This window comes from Papio anubis, chromosome 16 (assembly GCF_008728515.1).
Source record: "Papio anubis isolate 15944 chromosome 16, Panubis1.0, whole genome shotgun sequence".
Taxonomy (NCBI): domain Eukaryota; kingdom Metazoa; phylum Chordata; class Mammalia; order Primates; family Cercopithecidae; genus Papio; species Papio anubis.
Genome location: NC_044991.1, coordinates 87,442,341 through 87,465,558, shown reverse-complemented (window position 1 = coordinate 87,465,558; position 23,218 = coordinate 87,442,341). Strand labels below are relative to the sequence as shown.

Below are 23,218 nucleotides of genomic sequence, written 5' to 3'. Positions count from 1 at the left end.
AGAAACAGTGACTCATTCACTCTTTCCTTTATTCTTCTCTCTCCTCCTTCCTCCCTCCTTCCACTTCCACTTCTTCATTCTCTCTCTCAGCTTTCTTCCTCCTTCTCTCCCTCTGTCCATACCTCCTCCTCCTCCTTAACCTCCCCTTCCTTTCCTCTCCCTCCCTCCAATCCTCCTCCTGTTAACAGTAGAGGGTCTTGACTACAAGTTGTCCAAGTTATTGGCGTTTTGAACAAAGTATTGGACAAATGCACAAACAAAGCAATAAAACTATGAAGCAACAAAACCACAGATTTACTGAAATCAAAGTACATTCCACAAAGTGGGAACAGTCTCAACCAAGCAGCTCAAGATCACAGGTTACAAAATTTTCTGGGATTTAAATACCCTCTAGAGGTGTCCCATTGGTTACTTGGTTTACACCCTATGTAAATGAAGGAGTGGCCTGTGAGCAGTCTGATTGGTTTCAGAAGGTGACCAATCGGAGGCTGAAGTGAACTTAGAAAGTTATACCGTATGCAAATATCTGACTGGTGGTGGGAGGGGACCAATCAGAGGCTGAAGTTACAAAGTTACACCCCTATGCAGATGAAAACTAGGCCCGTGTCCAGTTTGATTGGTTGTGGGAGGGAAGCCATCAGAGGTACTTTCCATTTCTCATCTGCCATGCAGAAAGGGGGTGGGGATTGCAAAGGGAGTAGCTTCTATTCTTTTGTTATGTGGAACGTTGGGTTTTTCATTCTGATTTAGTTCTAGGAAGTCAATGTGAATTGGCCTTAGGTTCCCTGCCCCCAGTCTCTATTTTGCTGCCTCATTTCTCCCCCCTGAGAGAGAGGGAGATGGCCAGGGGTGGTGTCTTTACCTGGAACTGACTGGAAGCCTTGCTGCATGATTATCTGAAGCTTGATGGTCTCCAGGCAAGAGGAAATGAATTTGGTTAAGAGATTTAACAAACATGGTCCGAAAACCAAGGGAAGTATCATCATTAATGAAGGGCCAGCCAGAGGAAAGAGCTATGAACCTCAACTTAGCGTTTTTGATCGGGAGTCCCATGACATGGACAGCTGTTGTGATATATCGGAGGCCCAGTTAGCTAATTTTTCTGGGTGGCATTCCTTACAAATCCTGATTGGTTGACATAAAAGCAGCATTCTTCCTCTAGGAAAAAGACATAAGCCACCTTTTTTAGCATTAGGAGATCCAGTCCCCTCCTATTTTGTAAAGTGACTGCTGCCGAGACGTCTACCTGATTTTCTAAGGTGATGATACTTTGGGCAATGCATCCAAGCTTTCCATAAAATCCTGGGACAAGCATTGATAATAGGATAGGGAAGTTGCAAGCCCGCTAACTTCTGTTCCTATTCCAGCTGTTACGCCTAGTTCTACCAAAAGGGGTATGAGTTGACTGGTTAATTTGTGCCTGGAAGTTGCAGTCAAAGGTAAAATGAGGAATTGGTTATTGAGAACTATATTAATTGCCGGGGTTAAATAAACAAGTGTACAGGTTCCAGTCCAACAAATAGGAACTAGTTCCACACAGGAAAAAAAGCTCCTTGTTGTTCAAGACAAAAATTGTTTTCGGTGATGAACATGTGGGTTAGCTTGCCATTTTTGTTTTTCTAAGTGGTTAAGGTCCCTGCTAAGATGGCCCCAGTTAAAGGCTGGAAAGGACCTTGGGAAGTATCCTGAGTCCCCCAGCAGTTCTGTTTTCCCGATGTAGTTAGTGACACTTAGTGTCCTCCAACAATCATCAAAGCTATTTTCACACTGAGAAATCAAAAGGCAACCAGATATCTGAGGATCAGTACAGTCTTCCCAAGGGAAAATGCGAACACAGCTAGTGGGCCTACTTGACAGTACTTAGACTGTATATCCTTTAAAGTGCCCTTAACTCAGGATGATTTCCATGAAAACCATACAGGTTTTCTAAATAATGCAGTTTGGGTAACTGCATAGCTTACATGATTATGTGAGGGATTAATTTCCAGGGTGCAGTTGTCTTAATGACTTTTCAAGGTTTCCAGGGCCTGATAAAAATTGTAGCTTCTCTTAATACAAAGTGGCACCTGGAATTTTAGTTCTGTGTATGTTGATATTGGCCCCCAAACGGGTTTCTAATGGGATATATCCCCAGAAAGTTTGTTCTGATGAGACTGGAGGAGGTTTACTGCTCATACTGTCATTCTAACCCTTGCCATTTACATAATTTTGAAGTCATATAAGTCATCCAGGCTCATTAATTTGAAAGGAGTTCCTCCCTTGTAGTTAGGAATGATAGGTTATTTTCTCAAGGGCCCACGATTGGGCTGGGATTGAGATGGCAAAGTATTTGGATGATGATGGAGATAAACAAAGCCAACAGTCCTCTGCCAGAGTGGGGCTGGTGGTATTTAACAGTCTTTCCAGTAAATTTAAAGTTCTTAATAAATACCCAGAATCCATGAATTGATGGAGAGGTAAAGAGAAACTCTGTTGTAAAATAAAGCTGATTCCCATATGCATGGTCCCAGTATACACAGGCTATGGGTGACTATTATGGAACACAAAAAATACTTATTTGTTATTTTGTTCTATAGAATGGGAACTTTGGGGTGGTGGTGGTGGATACCTATCCTGCCAGGAATGATTGTTATAAAAATGGATTACAACATTTTGCTTTGCTTAATTATTAGAAAGAAAGTGATTCCATCTGTTTGGAGGAAAGAAATTAATTGTAAAAATATAACAATGGCTACTATTATCCAGCCTGCAGCAACTGTGCTGCAAAGACACCAAGGAAAGTTGGGAAGTATTTACTTATCTTTTGACTGTCTTTTAAACAGATACTTCAGGTCTTCCACAGGCTCACAGGTGTACTGGCTGATGGCAGCTTCAGATTCCAGGTCCGGGGCTTCAGTTATCTCTGGCTTGACCCTGGAAAGATGTATCCAACCATCTAATCCTAGTACTTTGACCACAGAAGGCATGACCAATCCCACTGAAAATGGTCCCTTCCATTTGGGTTGCAATTTTTGAGCAGGTGATCCCTCCTTCCATGTTTTAACAAGTACATTATCTCCTGGCCTGATTTTGGGTTGCTGGTTAGTTCCTGGTGTGAGGAGTCTTTGAGTTCCAAACTTTTGTATAGCCTGCTGAAATTGTCCTAGGTTAACTAAGTATTTTATTAGGCTGGCCATTTCTGGATCAGTAACGAATCATTAGTTTAAAATGGCCTTCCGTATAACATTTCATGTAGGCTTATACTAATTTTTGCTCTAGGGGAATTATGAATCCTTTAGAGGGCTATGGGCAGATAAGCTGACCCAAGTTTGTGATGTTTCCTGACTTAGCTTAGCTAAAACCTGTTTTAGAGTTTGATTAGCTCTTTCCACTTTTCTGGAGGGTTGAAGTCTCCACGCTGAATGTAAATAGTATTTGATTCTGAGAAACTTAGCAACCCCTTGAGCTTTTTGGGAGACAAAAGACGGCCTGTTATCACTTTGGAGGCTTTAGAGTAACCCAAACTGGGGGATTATTTCCTTTAAGAGAACCTTTATAACTTCATTAGCCTTCTCTGTTCTGGTAAGGTAAGTTTCAATCCAGCCAATAAAGGTGTCTACTAGTACTAGCAAAAACTCGGATCCTTTGCAAGCTAGCATATGGGTGAAGTATAATTATCAGTCCTCCTCTTTAACTTTAGCCAATGTGTTCACACACAGAATCTCTTTAACAATTAATTTTTAATAAACCTTCCACAACTCGTTCAAGCCTCTAGATTTTTCCTATCTCACTTAAAACAATCCTTTAACTAAACTTAGGCAAAAATCCACATTCCCATGACTTTTATCAAATGTATATTCTACTTTTCTTACACAAGTCCTCTTCATTACTTACACAGACCATCTATGACATGCTTGGACTTTCTGACTTGTCCTAAACATCCCTCGTTTTAAACAACCAGACATTTTACTTTAGGACAAGCATTTACCATACACGATCCTTTCTCATGCAAAGTTATTGTCTCTACAACCTTTCATACCAAAAACACATCTTCACATACATAATGTTCTTCACATCTCTCTCCCCTATTTACTGGTTCCTTCCTACCTTGTTTCATAAATAACCCCTTTTTAAAGTCCATAATTTGAATTAACTTTTAGATAACTTCTAAATTACACAAAATTACTTTTTCTCTCACTAATAGCACATCTTTTGGCACATTTTGTATACAGAATTATGTATTAACTAGAATTCTTATCCTTAGTAACCTTAAATTTTAGTGAAACCCTAAAAAGCAAAAAATCCTGAACTATCAGATATGAGCATTTTATAAATGAGAACAATTCCACACTTTTAGAAATATATTTCCCCATATCTAGACCAGCACTGTTTCTCTAATGTTCAGCTCAGGAATCAGGCATCACAGATTCTCAAAAAGCATTTACTCAGAAAGTAAGGGCGTGTCTGTACCCACCTGCCCACCCACTCACTGAAAAAAATTTAAAACACCTTTTTTGACATCATATTTATCTCTATTCTGGAATACCAGCTTCCACAAACTTCTTATCCTGCCTGGGGTTTTCTCTCCCCTGTAAATATTTTATGAGGTCAGGAAAGGCACAGGGAGGTTCTGAAGTTGGGAGGGGCAGTTCCACAGGTGCCTGACATTGTCCCATGAAGCATTTTGGGGGCTCACAAGGCCTACAGATTCTTAGACAGTGAATCTGTGACTTGTGGTCTATTTCACAGGGTCATCAATTAAATCAAGCAGAAATGAAATGTAAATTGCTGGGCAATGACGCCTTCTGAGGGAAGTGCCTCTTACACAGTGCCTGGCACAGGGTTGGTCTCAATGTGTGTTTCCAAACCTCCCTCATTTCCTCTGAATATCAGGATAAACAGAAAGCATGCCTTCAGTTTCCTCCCAACTAAAGGTGAAGTGTAGCCCTGTGGTGCTGAGGGTTCTGACGGCTGGTCTTCCCTGTTCCTGCCATGTCACCTTGACTCTTTGGGGGCCTGTGATTTAGCAGCATGTGCTCAGCTCAGCACAAATTAATTTTCAAGGCATATACAGTCTTTTGTGATGTGAGAGCCAGATGGGGTTTTTACTGACATGTGCCACTGTTGAGCATAATTAGACTGAGGCAAAAAACCACAGAGTCACCCAAGAAACAAGTCAACAGGACTGGAAGGATGGGGAAAGGGCCTCATAGACGTTCCCAGCAGGAAGGTGGGGCCCTCCAATCTTAGGTGGCTTCAGGGGCCTCTGTCGTTCACCTCATTCCTGTTCAACCACAAGAATTATGCCTTCCCAAGTCATGAGGGGACAGTCTGAGAAGGTGAAAGATCCATGCAGCCATGCAGCTGCTCCTCCTTGGGGGGCTCTGGAATCTGCTCTGTGTGGAAGTAAAGTCTCAGACTCACAGCTGCCTGGCAGGCATCCTACCTGGCTGACTGTCCCTCAGAGCATCCCAGGTCCTCCAGCCACTGCTAGGTGCTTCCAAAGATGGGCAACTCCTGACTCCTTCTTCTGCAGGTTTAATAGTTAGAAAACCCCTCCTGATGTGTATGTCCTTTGAGAAGTGGTCCTAGGACATGAAAAACATCCACATTTGCTAGTGTATCCACTCATCCATGCAGCTAGCCACTACTCCCCTGCCTGCCCTGCCCTCAGGGCTCTCTCATTCCTGCCCAAGCTCCAGCCTCAAAGGTCTCCTCACAGTGCATTGAAAATGCCACTATCAAGGCTGGGTGCAGTGGCTCACACCTGTAATCTCAGCACTTTAGGAAGCCGAAGTAGGCGGATCACCTGAGGTCAGGAGTTCAAGACCAGCCTGGCCAACATGGTGAAACCCCATTTCTACTAAAAATACAAAAATTATCCAGGCATGGTGGCGGGCACTTGTAATCCCAGCTCTTCAGGAGGCTGAGATTGGAGAATTGCTTGAACCTAGGAGGCGGAGGTTGCAGTGAGCCAAGATCACGCCATTGCACTGCAGCCTGGGCAACATAGAGTGAAACTCTGTCTCAAAAAAAAAAAAAAAAAAGCCACTATCTCCATCTCCATTATAATAAGTATTAATTTTAAATAGCAAAAATCATATGGGCTATCAGTGCAAACATCCAATAATCATCACCCATAATTAACAAACGTTAACAGCTTGTCGTTTGACTTTCTTATCCTGACCCCAGAAGCAGCCACTATTATGAAATTGGTGAGTATAATTCTGATCCCATATTAAAACTTTGTATGTAAATATAAATGAAAAAATTGTATATGTGTTTACCTATGCACTTTACACATATGTAAATATATGTTGAGTGTTTGAATATGAATTATATGTACATATGTTAATATACACAATACAAAGCAATACATGGATCTTTTATCCTTTTTTAAAATTGGTGTAAGTGGTATCACAATTTTGTGAAACTTATTTCTTTCTTGTAGTCTGTGTTCCTGAGACTCGTTCAGGTTGAAATATTGCAGAGGACTTAGTCAAACTCAGGGTTAGGGGCTCAGCTCTCCAGATGGCCAAGCCAGCCAAGATTCCTGACACACGTCCAGGGGTCTGCAGGGTCACTCTCACTTCTGGTCATCTGGCTACAAAATTAGAGGTTTCCACAACCCCTCAGGATGGATAATTCACAAGAGTGACTCTCAGAACTCAGGAAAGTGCTATATTTATAATTACAGTTTTATTACAGTAAAATGACACAAATTAGAACCAGACAAAAAGAGGGACAGCTAGGGCAGGTCTAGGAGGGGTCCCACCAGGAAACTTTTGGTCCCATTAATCAATCCCCACAAAGGCCTGGCTGGTGTTACCTCCTCCCAGGTTGGATGCATGAGGACACTCCAGCATGTTGCCAGCCACGGATGCTTGCCAGAGCCATCGATGTCAAGATTTCATGGGGGCTCTGTCTGTGTAGCTGGCCTTGGTCTCCTGTCTCTCCTGCAAGGTCAGGCTGGTATCTTTGTTCTCCAATTCCTCCAGAGGTTGGGACTGCTGTGGCATGTACCAAAGCCCTCATCATGAATCACATGTTTAGACTGCAAACACTGGACACTCCTAGAGGGAAGAACATTCCAGGAACCTAGAGATCACTCCCAGTAGCAAGGACATAGGCCAGATCTCCCTTTGGGTAAAGTCACTTCTTCACTCTCCACATGTAAATCCAGTTCCTCCATTTTCCCTGCTGTGTGGCATTCTGTTGTCCATGCTTTTCCTTAATGCTGCATCTTCATGCATGGATGGCCTGCCTGGATGCTTCTTCAGGTCTCAGCATGATGGCTACTTCCTTGTGAGGCCCCTCCTCACCCCAGGGCCAGTGTTTCTCAAAGGATGGCCCTCGGTCACCCTCCATCACAGCTATAGTGGAGTGCATGATCAAAATTCAGACTCTTGATTCCATCCCAGCTGCTGGAATATGACAAGCAGAAATTTGTATTTTTAATAAACTACACAGGCAATTCTGCTGTACATTAGACATTGAGAACAAGTGCACTAACACACACTCAGAGATTTGTTGATTAAATCTGAATTTTGTGCATTATCTGGCAATACACAAGCAGCAGGTGTTTATCAGTGATCAGTTCTTTCAACCTCCACTAATAATTTCCAATCACTGATCCTGATTTCACGTTTAAAAAGCAAAACAAACACACCCACACTTGTGCTCAAATATAAAGTGATTCCCTGTTTCCTCTATTTGAAATTCTCTCGAAAAGACCTTGATCACCCTCCATGGAGAAAGCTCCTGGGACAAGATGAAGAAGTCTGTCAACCCAGCAATCCTATTACTGAGTATTTACCCAAAGGAATATAAATTGTTCTATTACAAAGACACATGCACACACTTATGTTCCTTGCAGCACTATTCACAATAGCAAAGACACAGAATCAACCTCAATACCCATCAATGATAGACTAGATAAAGAAAATGTGGCACGTATATACCACGGAATACTACAGAGCCAGAAAAAAGAATGAGATCGTGTCCTTTGCAGGAACACGGAAGGAGTTAGATGCCATTATCCTCAGCAAACAAATGCAGAAACAGAAAACCAAATATTGCATATCCTCACTTATAAGTGGGAGCTAAATAATGAGAACACATGGACACATAGAAGGGAACAACACACACTGGGGCCTATTGGAGGGTAGAGGGTGGGAGGAGGGAGAGGATCAGGAAAAATAACTAATGGGTATTAGGCTTAATACCTGAGTGATGAAATAATCTATACAACAAAACCCCATGACACAATTTTACCTATGTAACAAACTTGTACATGTACCCATAAACTTAAAATAAAGGTTGAAAACTAATATTAATAACACCTATTAATAATATTGAAGTTGTTTGGACATATAGCATATTTGAGTGGTATAGAAAATATGGACTTGGAAACATCGCTTTGTCCATCTCATTCCTGATCAGACAGTTTTACTCAGGCTCTTCTCTTGCGTCTTTGACGTTGTTGCCATCGCTGGGGTTACTTTGTGAATGATCAACGTGGTGTTCCAGAGTACACCATCTTGTCTTACATCTCGGGTGTTTGTGATTAGGTACTTTTTGACTCCACGTATGAATGGAAACCGATTCCTAATCCAAGTCCTCATTCATAGCACACGAGGAGAGTTTGTTTTTCATTTGTTTTTCTTGTAGGAGCACATCAGTTATCTCCAGAGGACTGCTGGCCATGCCACTTTTTAAAGTGGTTCTTTAGAGCCGTGTGCAATAACCCTCAATGTTTAGAAATGTAAAGTCCTGCCCCCAGGGAATAGTCACCAAATCTGTGCTAATTTTTATTACTTTAAGAACACATTTGAATCCTAATTTTGACATGTGCCCTCTATAAGCACCCAAACCTGGAACTGAAAGAGATTCTCTCAGCCAAATGTATCTTCCAGAGTCAAAACATTGTTCTCTAAAATAAAAAGAGAGCCACATGAAAGGAGAAACATTTAAAAACGCAAACCTAAAGGTACTCTCCTTTTCTGAGGGATGATTTGTAGAAAAATGCTTCTCCTGTTCAGGTATATATTATCAATATAAATTCATAATTGACATCCTCTAGTCAAGCAGCACAGTGGGGGAAATGCTGTAAAAATTTGAATTTGAATTTAAATTTTTAGCTCTACTCTTGAGAAAACAGACAAAAGAGGATAGTTCCAATAAATTAATTAGCTCCCACAAAGCCGTGACAGTAAGTTACACCATTTTTATAACCTTCAAATACTATATTGGCTGGGTGTGGTGGCTCACACCTGTAATCCAACACTTTGGGAGGCTGAAGCGGGAGGATCACTTGAGCTCAGGAACTTGAGACCAACCTGGCCAACTTGGTGAAACCCCATCTCTACTAAAAATGCAAAAAAGAAAAAAAAAATTAGCTGGGCATGGTGGCAGACGCCTGTAATCCCAGTTACTTGGGAGCTGAGGTGGGAGAACTGCTTGAACCTGGGAGGCTGAGGTTGCAGTGGGCCGAGATCACTCCACTGCATTCCAGCTTGGATGACAGAACGAGACTCCATCTCCAATAAATAAACAAACCAATATTATATAGACATAGCAAGAGAAATATTGTATTTTTTCCCCTACTATAATCCCTCCAAAGGACTTAGCTAGGTCAGTCAGGGTCATGGTCATGGTATGGAGCAAGACAAGAACCCTCCCTCTGTCTTGGGGGAATTCCGGGTGTATGCATTGTGGAGACACGAGGGATCGTGGAAAGATGAACACCCTGCTGCCTCTTGCACCACGCATGGCCATACCAATGACCAGGAGCTGCATTAGGGCATCGACACCCCATTCTTTACAGATCCCACAACACATCTCTCATTGAGAACGATAATGGCAAAAGGGAAAAGAAAAATCTGGGGAAGAGTTGAATTCTTCAGTGTATAGAGTGCCTGCCTCATGATTATGTCTACAAAGTGATCTACAGTAACACAGTCAAATCAGAAGCATATTGGCACACTACAGTTCAGGGGATATCCCTATAGAGAGTTCTCCCTCTACTTAAAAATACAAGGCATCATTGGGCTGTAGGTCCCAATCGGCAAGGAGAGGGCACCATTTTGAAATGGCCCTTCCATCAGCCCCAGGAAGTCTAAGTTCTGTGCCTCGTATGCTTAGAAAGAGCCTGGGTCTGTCTGTTTCCTTTGTTGCTCAAAGATCACTCTTCTTTGGTTATCATTTTGCCATCCACTGGAGAGCCCCACCACAGCAAGCTTCTTGAAGTCTGCTCTAGTTAGATGTGAACTGACCTCTTCTGTGCCCATCACAGGGTAGGGAGGAGGGAGCTGGCTGGAACAGACCCTAGCATTCTTCTTTGAGAAGCACTGCTTTTTAATTACTTTATATAATTTGTTGATATAACCCAGTTCTGTCTAGGAAGTTATCAGGAAGATGGGACTCAATCTGCTGTACAAACTGAAGACACTGCTACAGACCTTCATTAATGAATGGGATAGAATGTACTCAGACATTCCAGATCTTAAATCTCTGCCTCCACACACATTAAATTCTCTCATCAAATGATTACCCATTAAGGAAATGAACACTGAAAAAAATGCATATAGAACCTGTCTCCAAAGTATCTAAAAGTGCCGTTTCTGAACAGAGAAATTGAAGAGTATTTGGGAAACATACGTGCTTAAAGGACCAAAATCTAAAGCAAACATTTAATCAATTAATACCTCTCATTAAAAAGTAATATGTGCTTAAATACCTAGCGAGGAAATGTGCAAGACTATTAATCCTTTGCGCTTACGGTTCTTATCATTTGGTACCACCGCAATCTCACTTCCCTTGCGTTCCCCAGGGGAAGATCTAGCAAGAGTGAGAAGAAAGGTGAACCCCACAGCCAAGCATTCTAGATGAACTCTCTCTGGCTGAAACTTTGTTTTTAACTGTTACCTCCCACTCCCCAGTCAACCAACTACAGTTGCCTTTATTTGCATTTTAATAGTTACCCTAATTCCAAACTTAAAATTATAGACTTTTCCCAGCTGCTTTTTAAATGCTACATTATAATTTTGAGGAAGCATCATACATAATTACATTTAATAGACACAGAATTGATTGAAACACTTAGCTGGAACAAAAAGCCCAGACCTAATTTTGTAAACATGTTATTGTACAGTAACCCCCAATGAGTCTGTTCTTAAATCTCCTAATTAATTTTTAATTAAAAAGCTCAAAGATGCTATTACACTTGTTGTTGTAAATGGCAGCCTCATGCAAGTAGAAACGACAGAGCAGCGCAGACAAATATCTCCCATTAAAATCTGTGTTAATGAGAACTGCCGTGTTCAGGATTTCTGAGATAGGAAAGGGGCAGAAACCACCATTTAAGGGAATCATTAGATGGAAGCTTTCCGCCCCTAACTTGTAGAGGTATGTGTACATCAAGAGTGATGAGTTTGTATATGACAAGCTGTCCCAAACCTTATTTAAACATATCCTTCTTCTACCCTTTTCAATATCCAGCTAAATATAGCTGGTGCATTCAGTGGCAAATTATATTTAATATTGTTACCAGCCAAAGACGCTTCTGCTTCTTCTGATGATGACTTTCGCTTTCCTGTTCAAATGCCATCTCGATATTAAATTACAGTGCCCCTCCTCGCAGCCCCTACATAGGCAGACACTCTCAGCCTCTCCATTTTAATATATCCATCTATCAGCCCAATCTTGCAAGAGTTTTGTTGTAATGCAGTAATTGAAACTCTGTTTCTCTGGGGATGTAGGTGATGTCACAAATGGAGAATTATTAATAGCACCAAACACTGCAAGTGTCTTTTTTCAATGCAATATCTTAATAACAGGAGGAAAAGTGTTTCGGCAAAGACCAGATCATTCTCCTTGCCGGTAACTCAAACATGATCAGCACATCATCAGACCAGGTGTCCTTCCTCTGCCTGGCTGCTCGGGGAATGAGCCCCGTGGAGGACTGTAATTTAGAAGTTATGGCGCCGTGCTTACTAGCTACACTTTGTAATTAAAAGGAAAAATGTCCGTTGCTGTCCTTGTCATCATTGTTCCTAAAAAGGCAAGATTTATATGATGCATGGGCATCATTCTGTGAGTGTGGACATATTTCTCCTTTTCCAGTTTTCCAAAGACAGATCCCAGTGTTATCCAAAACTTCTAGGCCAAGGTTCCTTACAAAAATGAATTGTTGACCATTTCATCTTTATGCCGTCTTCCCCTAGACACCAGGGCTTTTCAACCTCAGTACTACTGAAACCTGGCCGTGGGAGGCTATCTTCTGCACTATAGGGTGTTTAGCGGCATCCCTGACTCCCACGCACCGGATGACAGCAGCACCACCCCTCCCAGTTGTGACAGCCAAACAGGTCTCCAGACACTGCCAGGTATCCCATGGGAAGAGGATAAAATTGCTCGCAGTTGGAAACCACTGGGATAGATTGAACAAAGAAGGATACCCTTAGGGGAACCATCCATTTGAACAAGAGGGTGAATATCGACGTGGCAAGCAGCATTACTGACAGGAAGACTTGCCATAAGGGTCTCAGATTGAGCCAGGCAACTAAGAAGATGGGCTGGTGTGTGTGTGTGTGTGTGCGCGCGCGTGCACGCGTGCATGTCTATTTGAGAGAAGCCTGTGTGTATGTGTGTGTGTGTGCACCTGCATGTCTATTTGAGAGAAGCCTGTGTGTGTGTATGTGTGTGCGCGCGCACATGCATGTCTATTTGAGAGAAGCCTCTGTGTGTGTGTGTGTGCATGCACAAGTACTCAGGCATGTGTTTGTGTAAGAGGAGAGGGCTGCTGAGCCAATAGGGAAGTTTACAGCTCAACAAGAAGCGTTCATTCGTGCTCAGACTTTCAGAAACACCTTCGTCTGATCTTTCAAAAGAAAGCGGCTGAAAGCCAGGAAGGAGCAGTGAGTCCACCTTAGGGCTTGCCAACCATGCCATTTATTAACACGCCCCATGGAGGAGCACGGGCACATGCCTGAAGCCCAGCCGGCGGTGGGGGCAGGCCAGGAACCAAGCACAGGATGAGGGGAGACCCCCCAGAGCCACCTTGCCCAAGCTGCCCAGGCAGAGAAGGCTAAGAGGGTGTGAGGGAGGTCCTCTGAAGACAGTGGGGTTTGCTTTCTCAGACGTGTCCCTGTCTACCAAATGGACACACTCTGAGAAGGACACCCTCTGTGACAGTTAACCAAATCACACTGGCAACATGCTCTTTTGTTTAAAGACCTCAATGGCAATTCTTTTGAGAAGAGGGAGAAGCATTCTTCTGTTATGTGAACCCTTTCTTAATTTCTATTTTTTCTAGTTTGGATGTTGGGGGCTTCTCTAGCAAGGACCACTGTCTACAGGATGTAGTGCCCCTCAAATGACTGAAAAAAACAGGAATAAATGATGTCCCAGGAGAGAAATTCTAGGCATTAGACAGAGCTAGAAGGCCTGAGTTTGAATTCTGGCTCAGACCTCAGCCACATCACTCAGCCTTTCTCAAGGTAACAAAACCTGTTCCCTTTATCTCAAAGGGTGTGTGAGGATCATATATGCAAAAGGGCTGAGTAAACTGTAGATTGTTATTGCAGATAATGTTATTTTTATTTTTTAATTTTAGCAAGAAAACATTTCTTAGTGGCTGGCAGCAGTTAGATGCCGGTATAGATAACGTACCAAGATTCAGTAGCGGTCTCACAGGTTCCGGCTGCCTCTTCCAAAAAGCGGGGACTTATCCTCATGGCTTCAAGGTCACCTGCAGTCCTTAGCTTTCCCGATAGATAGACTTCTCTCTCCAAAAGTCCCTATTTTTAGCTGTTTTCACAGGGGCACCCAGAGGCAAATATTATACAGAAACTACCACATTTAGACTGTGATAACCCACACCTGCTGGATGGGAAGTTAACCTTTGTACAAAGAAGAGGGTTGGCTGAGTCAATTTATGGCAAGAACAATTTGGAAAAGGTAATGCTGGAACTACTCAAGTCCTTTCTCAAGCGTGCTCCAGCATTTCAGAAGCACCTGGCAATTAATATGTTAATTACAAACCATTCTTACCCGTTCAGGAAAGGGCCCCTGAGGTCTTCTTCCAGGGAAGACTTTCAGCTTTGTGAAAGCCACTATATTGGAAGAAATAAAAAATATTTTCCTTCCCTCCATCCTATCCTTCAAACTTGTTCCCATTTCTAAACAATGTCCAACCTCAGTCAAAATTCCTGAGTAGCGACTATATTGCATTTCTTCTGCAAAAAGTAAAAGAAATAGCAAATACGGAAATTATTATCTTGATTTTTACCCCCTTCCAAAGTTCACCTCTCATTTGTCTGGGATAATTTTCCTAAATCATTTATATTTTACCTTATTCCTCAGCTGGAGTAGATTTTTATATTGGAATTTTGGCACCCACCTCCACTCCCAGTTCTCCCTTGTCCTGGTGTTCTCTCTCTCTCTTCGGAATGCCTTGCAGGTATCTGAGCCCAAATTATCTAGGTCACTGCAATCCTGTGTTCCTGGGATTTGAGATGTAGCTTTGAAATTGTAATAAATGTGTCAGCAATTCTTAAGGTACTAACCTTTGTGAAGTTCATACCAAGCAGGACTGAGAATCAGGTAAGTTTTAACCATGATCAGGCTAAATCTCTGAGGTCTAAACTTACATGCACCACTGCACCACAGCCAGCATCTTGCTTCTTGAGAAAAGTGGGGTTTTTTAAATACTTTTAGTTCTAGGGTACATGTGCACACGTGCAGGTTTGTTACATACGTATACATGTGCCATGTTGGTGTGCTGCACCCATTAACTCGTCATTTACATTAGGTATATCTCCTAATGCTATCCCTCTCCCCTGTCCCCTCCCCACAATAGGATCTGGTGTGTGATGATCCCCTTCCTGTGACCAAGTGATCTCATCATTCAATTCCCACCTGTGAGTGAGAACATGTGGTGTTTGGTTTTCTGTTCTTGTGATAGTTTGCTGATAATGATGGTTTCCAGCTGCAATCATGTCCCTACAAAGCACACGAACTCATCCTTTTTTATGGCTGCATAGTATTCCATGGTGTATATGTGCCACATTTTCTTAATCCGGTCTGTCACTGATGGACATTTGGGTTGATTCCAAGTCTTTGCTATTGTGAATAGTGCTGCAATAAACATACATGTGCATATGTCTTTATAGCAGCATGACTTATAATCCTTTGGTATATCCCCAGTAGTGGGATGGCTGGGTCAAATGGTATTTCTAGTTCTAGATCCTTGAGGAATCGCCATACTGTTTTCCATAATGGTTGAACTAGTTTACAATCCCACCAACAGTGTAAAAGTGTTCCTATTTCTCCACATCCTCTCCAGCACCTGTTATTTCCTGATTTTTTAATGACTGCCATTCTAACTGGTGTGAGATGGTATCTCATTGTGGTTTTGATTTGCATTTCTCTGATGGCCAGTGATGATGAGTATTTTTTCATGTGTCTGTTGGCTGTATGAATGTCTTCTTTTTAGAAGTGTCTGTTCATATCCTTTGCCCACTTTTTGATGGGGTTGTTTTTTTCTTGTAAATTTGATTGAGTTCTTTATAGGTTCTGGATATTAGCCCTTTGTCAGATGAGTAGATTGCAAAAATTTTCTCCCATTCTGTAGGTTGCCTGTTCACTGGCTCTTTAGTTTAATTAGATCCCATTTGTCAATTTTGGCTTTTGTTGCTGTTGCTTCTGGTGTTTTAGACATGAAGTCCTTGCCCATGCCTATGTCCTGAATGGTATTACCTAGGTTTTCTTCTAGGGTTTTTACGGTTTTAGGTCTAACACTTAAGTCTCTAATCCATCCTGAATTAATTTTCGAAAAGTGTTTTTTAAAAAGTTAATGGTGCTCCAGGCTTCTCCCTTCCAACAGAGAGAAACCGATTCTGCATGTCATTACTAGCCAGCCCTCAAGGGGCATTGTGGAACCTGTCTCTAAAAGAAATCAGTGCTGTGTCCCTATCATGGTTGTCATTAAATCCAGCATTCTAGATTCTGTCACTGCAATGATTCTGATAAACCACCAAGTTTATTAGATGACATACAGATCACAAAGCTATTCAGTTGCAAAATATCTGCCAGATTTGTTCTTCCTTTCCTCTCTGGAACCTCCATGAGAGAGAGGTTGGACCCGTTTGGATTAAGAATTGCTGAGCAATACCTCTCTCTGGGGCAAGGGGTCACTTATGAGGAGGACCCTACTTTATGCAAGTGATTGTTCCCGGAGATATGGAGGGTAGTGCAAAATGTGGGGACATCGAGTACTTTTTTTTTTTTTTTTTTTTTTTTTGATACAGAGTTTTGCTCTTTTGCCTAGGCTGGAGTGCAGTGGTGCAATCCCAGGCTCACTGCAGCCTCCATCTCCTGGGTTCAAGCAATTCTCCTGCCTTAGCCTCTCAAGTAGCTGGGACTACAGGCATGCACCACCACACTCAGCTAACTTTTTTTGTATTTTTGCTAGAGACAGGGCTTCACCATGTTGGCAAGGCTGGTCTCAAACTCCTGACCTCGTGATCCACCTGCCTCGGCCTCCCAAAGTGCTGGGATTACAGGCATGAGCCACAGCACCCAGCCCAAATAACAATTTTCCATGGACTTGAATTTCTATTGGAGGTACAATGTATATTCATTTTAAGTGTCTATCAACAATTATATGTTTCTAATATGTTAGTTCCTTTATACTCCTTTGTCAAGATTTCAATTCAATATGACAGTCCAATGACATGTTAAAAAAAAACACTGGCTGGGTATGGTAGCTCACGCCTGTAATCCCAACACTTTGGGAGGCTGAGACAGGTGGATCACTTGAGGTCAGGAGTTCAAGACCAGCCTGGCCAACATGGTGAAACCCCATCTCTACTAAAAATACAAAAAATTAGCCAGGCATGGTGGTGCATGCCTGTAATTCCAGCTACTCAGGAGGCACAGGAGAATCGCTTGAACCTGGGAGGCGGAGGTTGCAGTGAGCCAAGATTGAGCCACTGCACTCCAGCCTGGACGACAGAGTGAGAATCCATCTCAAAAAACTAATAATAAAAGTAAAGGCTGGCCTTTCTGACTGTGTACCAGGTGTTGTGCTAAGCATCTTATGAGTGTTAAATTATTTGATCTTCACAACAACTTATTTATAGATGAGACTGAGACACAGGGCAGCCTAGTTACTTGCCAAGTCACCTCGTTAGTGAGGAGCAGAGGTGGGAACCTAGCCAGTCTGCTTGCAGCCCCTGTTCTCCTAAGCCCTGAACTAGGCTTCTGAGAAAACCCAAATGCTGTCCACTGGTCTTCCTAAAACACTCCCCCAAAGTGCTTCATCTTCACTGGCAAGTGCACAGCCTGGGTGTATGCCTGCCACTTCCCTCCACACTCTGAGATCACTGGAAGCAACAAGGAGCCCGGAACCACATCTAGAGTCCAGGACCCCAGAGGGATGGCTACCACCTGCACCAACAGGTAAATCTCCAAGATGGTCCTCGCTGCCAGAATCTCCTCTCTGAAGGTCCCAGAAATGACCTAGAGAAGGTGTCCTCAGCCCGCCGGCCTCTGACTTTTCTCATCAACAGTCATAAGACTTCAGGGAAATCAGAAGTAGTGACTTCTCCGGAAAAGGTTGAAGACCCTCCAGCAAGGATACTGTGAAGGTGCAAACACTCTGAGCTAATGAACCGAGGAGAGACAAATCAGATTTCCCTCTCCAGCTCAGTCTGCAGTGACCTCCAGGAATTTTCATGACTCTGGGGATAATTGATTTGTGAGTGCTTTGATTGGAAGCAGGCCATTTTTGCCTGATGGAGGCAATCCTGTACGGGGGAAAAAGAAAATATTTTCTCATGGTTTCCACAGAGCAGTCCCCGAATAAATAAGACACAGCAGAGTAATGAAGTAATGACAGCTTTTGTCTTCGTCTTGAAGAACGTCATTATGCAGGAATAATTCATGGCTTGGTACTGTCAGTCCTATTTATGTGACGCTCAGCTGTCAAGCCCTATGAAACTAGACTTCATGTGAGCCCTTATGTGCCACACTCAATTTACTTAGGCTCCTGAAATTCAGAGAGCTTACCAATTGTCACTTATTTAACAAGGGCCTTAACGAGCTTAACTTTTATGTAGCCCATCAGAAAGACAGTTCCTGCCTCCAAGACCAAGGCTTCTAGGGACTCAATACACTCTGACCCTAAAATGTTGACTCAAATTACATCAAGGTTTGATCATACGCATATGAGGATCAAAGTCTTTTTTCAGGAAAGGCAACATTTTTCTTCACCCACAATCCATGGATATGATACCATGCTCTACATTGCTGAGAAGAAATGAATTACATGAGGAATTGGGAATGAAAGCGCATGTTCATTAGCCTCTATTGGCCACTGGGGAATTACCGGGTGAGACGGAGATCTCTCTCGAAGCTGCACTAACGAAAGACATTTTGCTCAGCGTCCATTTCAAGGATGAGAGTCTGCATCCCACAAAGTGGCTAAGTGCTGAGGATTCGCAGAGGCGCCTTTGGTTTCTCCCTGATGTTTAAGGAGTGGGTAGCCTTTAGGAGTGACTGTAAAGGGCCATTCAACCCACCTCCAACCAGTTGCTCCAATGCCTGTTTGCAGTGAACAGAAAATGGCATTTCTTCTCCCAGAGCCTTGGGCCCACTCTCATCCTTGCACACCTGCCATGCCCTGCACTACACAATGCTTTCCTGGCTGCTGTTGCAGAAACGCTCAATTCAGACTAGCATGGGGTAGAGGAAATATACTGGCTTATATATCTGCAAAGTTCAGGGATTCCAGGGAGGTCCTAGTCTATGTGTTCTAAGAACATCCCTGGCTGCAGCCCTCCCTCCTAGCAGGCTTGATGGTCACCAGGGGACAATTTAGGGGGAATCCTGATTGACCCGGCCCTGTGCACATCTCTGAGCTGATTGGTTCAACCTGGTCATGTGCCTATCCCTGAGCTGATTGGTGAGGTCTGGTCATGTGGGCATCCCTGCACTGATTGGTTCATCCTGGTCACGTGTGCCTCTCTGAGTTGTTTGATTTGGTCTTGTGATATGTATGTCTCTAAGCTGATTGGCTTTAGGTTGGTCATGTGTACAGGGCTGAGCTGCTTGGTTTGAACTGGCCACGTGTGTGTCCCTGAGCTGACTGATTCAACCTAGTCACATGTACATACCTGAGCTGATTGGTTCAGTCCAGACAGGTCACTGCCTATCTCTAGGGGAAGGTCAGGATATTGAACCAAGTGAAATGTACTCCTCATAGCAAGGAGGGGCCCTTTAAGCAGAGAAGAAATGAATTTTGGGCAGGCAGAAACACAGTCACACTCCATGTAATTTGCAGCTAAGAGCCTTGTGAAATACTTGTTTTATTTGCATGTTATAGGTAGAAAACATGGACTCAGAGACGTGATGAAAGCTGCCCAAAGTCACAGAGCTGGTCAGTGGTGGGTCCAGGATTCAAACAGGGTCTGTGTGAGCCCAAATTCTAAGATTTTTATGTAGCCTGCTCCAACATTTCACCCTTTAGCTCTTGATTTTAAACCCTGCTTATGCCACCAATACTCACACTTAAAAATAGAGTAGGCCGGGCGCGGTGGTTCACGCCTGTAATCCCAGCACTTTGGGAGGCCGAGGCAGGCAGATCACAAGGTCAGGAGATCGAGACCATCCTGGCTAACATAGTGAAACCCCGTCTCTACTAAAAATACAAAAAACTAGCTGGGCGTGGTGGTGGGTGCCTGTAGTCCCAGCTACTCAGGAGGCTGAGGCAGGAGAATGGCGTGAACCCCGAAGGTGGAGCTTGCAGTAAGCCGAGATCGCGCCACTGCACTCCAGCCTGGGCCACAGAGTGAGACTCAGTCTCAAAAAAAAAAGAATAGAGTAGAAAGGCTGTGGCATTTCAGAAGCATCAATATTAGAGGCCCATTCACAATCCCACTTGGACAAGTTTTCTTCTAAACAAACCCTGTGGCAGCCAATAGGAATGGGATGCCTTCTAGAGAATGTGACAGCAGGCTCCAGGGACTGGGCACCTGCTGGGTCACTGGGCTCTGGTCAGACAGGACACAGGTGGGATTATTAGTTTGCACCAAAGGCCAGTTAAGAAGCAAGGTGCAAGGTGCAGGGGCTGAGGTTGTGCAGAGGCAGGGAATGAAGACTGAGGTTCTTACCGGTGCTGAGACCCACAGGCTACTCACAACCCACCTTGTGGATTGAAATGACAGGGGTTCTTTCTCACAACACATGGAGGAGCTGTGGCTTGGACGTCCACATGGAGTGGGGGCCTGGGGTAATCGTTCACCTTTCATGCCCACAGTCTATGCCCTTTGCCAGTTTCCATAGACTGACATGTTTGACCACTGTTTTCCCAGCCATGTCTGGTGGCAGCATTGCTACTCCTTGTGACCTGTGGTCCAGACTCCTGAACACAGCAAATGTTCACCCAGAGCCATGGAGTGATGGGCACACCTGTCTAGTTAAGAATGACTCCCATCCCTCAGAATACTAGTGTAACCTTCGACAGAGACCTTGGCACTGCAGAATCTGAGAAGAATCCATCAACCTTGTGGGTGTCACCATGCCACACCCATGACAGCCTGCCCTGGTCCCAGCCTCAATCATGGGGGTCCTTCACGAACAGAGATGAGGTCAAGAGCCCAGCCTTTCCCCTGCTCCATCTCACTTTCCACCATCTCTTCCCTCTCCGTGGGGCAGGAGGAGAGCCTTTGCCATGTTCAAGTGAATTCAGTGTGTACTTATTGAGCACCTGCGGCATGCCAGGTCCTCAGCAGAGCCCTTTGGATACTCTGATGAATAAATCAAATAGAAATCGTCCTGTCCCCATGCAGCGCTCACAGGAATCACAAGGGGACGAATCAGTGAGCTCGTCTCAGATGGTGACAACAGTATAGAGAAACCAGAACCAGGTAACGTGATGCGGAGTGACTGGGAAAAGGTGCCTTTTCGTCAGATGCTCAGGTAAGGCCCATGGAAGGAGCTGACGGGTGACCCAAGACAGAGGACCTGACAGAATTAACCAGAGGAAGAGCTGGGGACTCTGATGGGCTGGGGCTGGGCTCCACCACCCAGAGCCCCACTTCCCGGTCACCGGGAAGGTAGCAGAGGCATGGCAGGCCCCTTAGCTGCGGGAGATGAAAGGACAGCTGCACAAGGGGGAAGTCTTTGGGAACAGGCAGCCTTTTAAGCAGATTCTGAGTGTCAGATAACAGAGGCTGTTTTCTCTGCTCTGGAGCTCATTTCCAAGTATGTGGCAATACCAGACCTCCTGAGGGTCACCAGTATCACTTGATAAGTTGTTCCTTAAACCACCACCCCCCCGCCGCCCTCACAGGGGTGTATGTCCACAAGGAGAGAAGCAGCTGTCTCCATCAGGGAAGGACTCAGGGGAGTGAAGGAGGGGCCCTCCATGCACCACACCCCACCCCACCCAGGAACACAGATCCGAGAAGAGGCAAGGCTCGCTGTGGTGGTCAGGTGGGGCTGTGTAGACCCAGGAGAGAGATGAGCAAAGGCCTCCCCGCTGATGCCAGGTCCCCCAATACTGCCTGAGACCAACAGAAGTTCTGAAGCATTGGCAACTTCCTTGGAGGAAGTGGAGCAGCTGACAGTTGGCTCAGAAGCATCAAACAATGGGCAGTGAGGGCCAAACTACGGGGTGCTTTCCCCGGCGAACAGGAAGTGGTGCCCATTGCAAGTGGGTAGAGTGGGGAGCCACTGAGGGTTCTTGAGCAGAGGAGGCAACAAGCAGCAGAAAGAGGTTATATTGACGCATGTACAGCTTGGATGTTTAAAAGCCAAATAGGAACCACAACGATGCCAGCTGGGCCTGCATGTTTACAGGATCCAGGAATAATATCTCCGCTCTGTACTCACAAGCACGATTTCATCAACTCCCACAAACCATGAGGAGGAGCCTGAGGTATGTGTTTTTCAGATGAGGCAAGAAGTCACATAGAAGTTAAATAACCTGCTACTGGCAAGTGACAGGCCGGGTCTTCAACCCAGCAACACCTGAAGGGGCAGCCCCGTTATCAATGAGGGCATCTAGGCCACCACACTGCTGACTTCTGGGACTGGAAGATTCTTGGGGAGGGGATGCTCTGCTGTGCACACACAGTGTCCATGCACCCATGGTGCAGCCCAGGGCTCTGCCCGCTGTATGCACTAGCAATCCCTCCCACATCGTGACAACCAAAATGTTTCCAGACTTTGACAAATGTTCCATAGGGGCCTGGACAGGGGGCACAATCACCCTGGTGAGAAAACCCTTCACACCAAAGCACCCTGTACTTCAGCGCCAGGGAGGCTGCCTGGACCAAGAAAGCAGAGCAGCACCGCGCAGCGCCACCACATGGTACGCAGAAGAATTTGCACCAAAGACCAGTTGAACATGACAAAAAAAGGCAGGAGAATAAAGGCAGAAAAAGGATTTGATAGTAAGAGAGACTAGCCTCAGCAGGTATTTATTTAATAGATACATGTGCTTATAAATATCTGTGACCCTGTTGTCATAGACTAAGCTCTCAGGAAGAGAAGTGTTAAGTGTCTAAGTGTATTTTTTATAGCACAAGGCCAGCTGCAAGCAGGAGCTCAGTAAACAACCTTGATGACACTGGAGACCCAACATGGATGGAGGGCGCTGTCAGAAGCCCGCCACGCTCTGAGGCCATCTTCACCCTAACCCGCTGCTGGTCCCCCCATTCTCCACCTGCAAGCCCCAGCAGATCCCACAAATGCAGAGAGCTCTTTTCCAAAGCACCCAGTGTCTTCCGGGTTGGCTCCAAGCTCATAGAGAAAGGGAAAATGACACAGACAGGCATCTCATGCTGGAGCCCGTCCCCTTCCCCAAGTTTAGTCAGGGTTTGGTTCCTTTAGGAACAAGGTCAAAGCTCATCCTCCTGGGCCGAAGTCATTCTCCTTGAAAGTTTTCTGCCTGTGTAACGGCTAAAGCAACTGTTTGTTTTCCAGGCGATTTTCCTACAAATAGGGTCACCATTTCCATCATTTCCTCTGCCTCTGTCTTCTGCAGCAGCTCTGGGTACATTTTACCTTTCTTATCAGTACCCAGGGCTATTTATTCCTTCTGAGTGTTATAAACGCAGTTTCCTCCACCTGTATTTATGCACAAACTGTTGCTTGGCCTGGGAAATACTGAATCTGCAAATTCACCATACAAAGCCTATGGATGTAATGGTTAAAATGTTCTTGTCTCAAA

General features: G+C 44.3%; 1 long non-coding RNA gene across 2 annotated transcripts in view; it reads right to left on the bottom strand.

Annotated features, from left to right (window-relative positions):
- Window positions 1–271: 271 nt before the first annotated feature.
- Window positions 272–23,218, bottom strand: part of LOC110740468 — a 157,038-nt gene continuing 134,091 nt past the window's right edge. For both annotated transcript variants that reach the window (XR_002515047.2, XR_004179134.1), the window contains 3 exons: window positions 6,809–7,403; window positions 5,426–5,567; window positions 272–2,913 (listed from right to left, as the gene is read on the bottom strand). This is a non-coding gene — a long non-coding RNA (uncharacterized LOC110740468). The remainder of the gene's footprint in view (window positions 2,914–5,425; window positions 5,568–6,808; window positions 7,404–23,218) is intronic.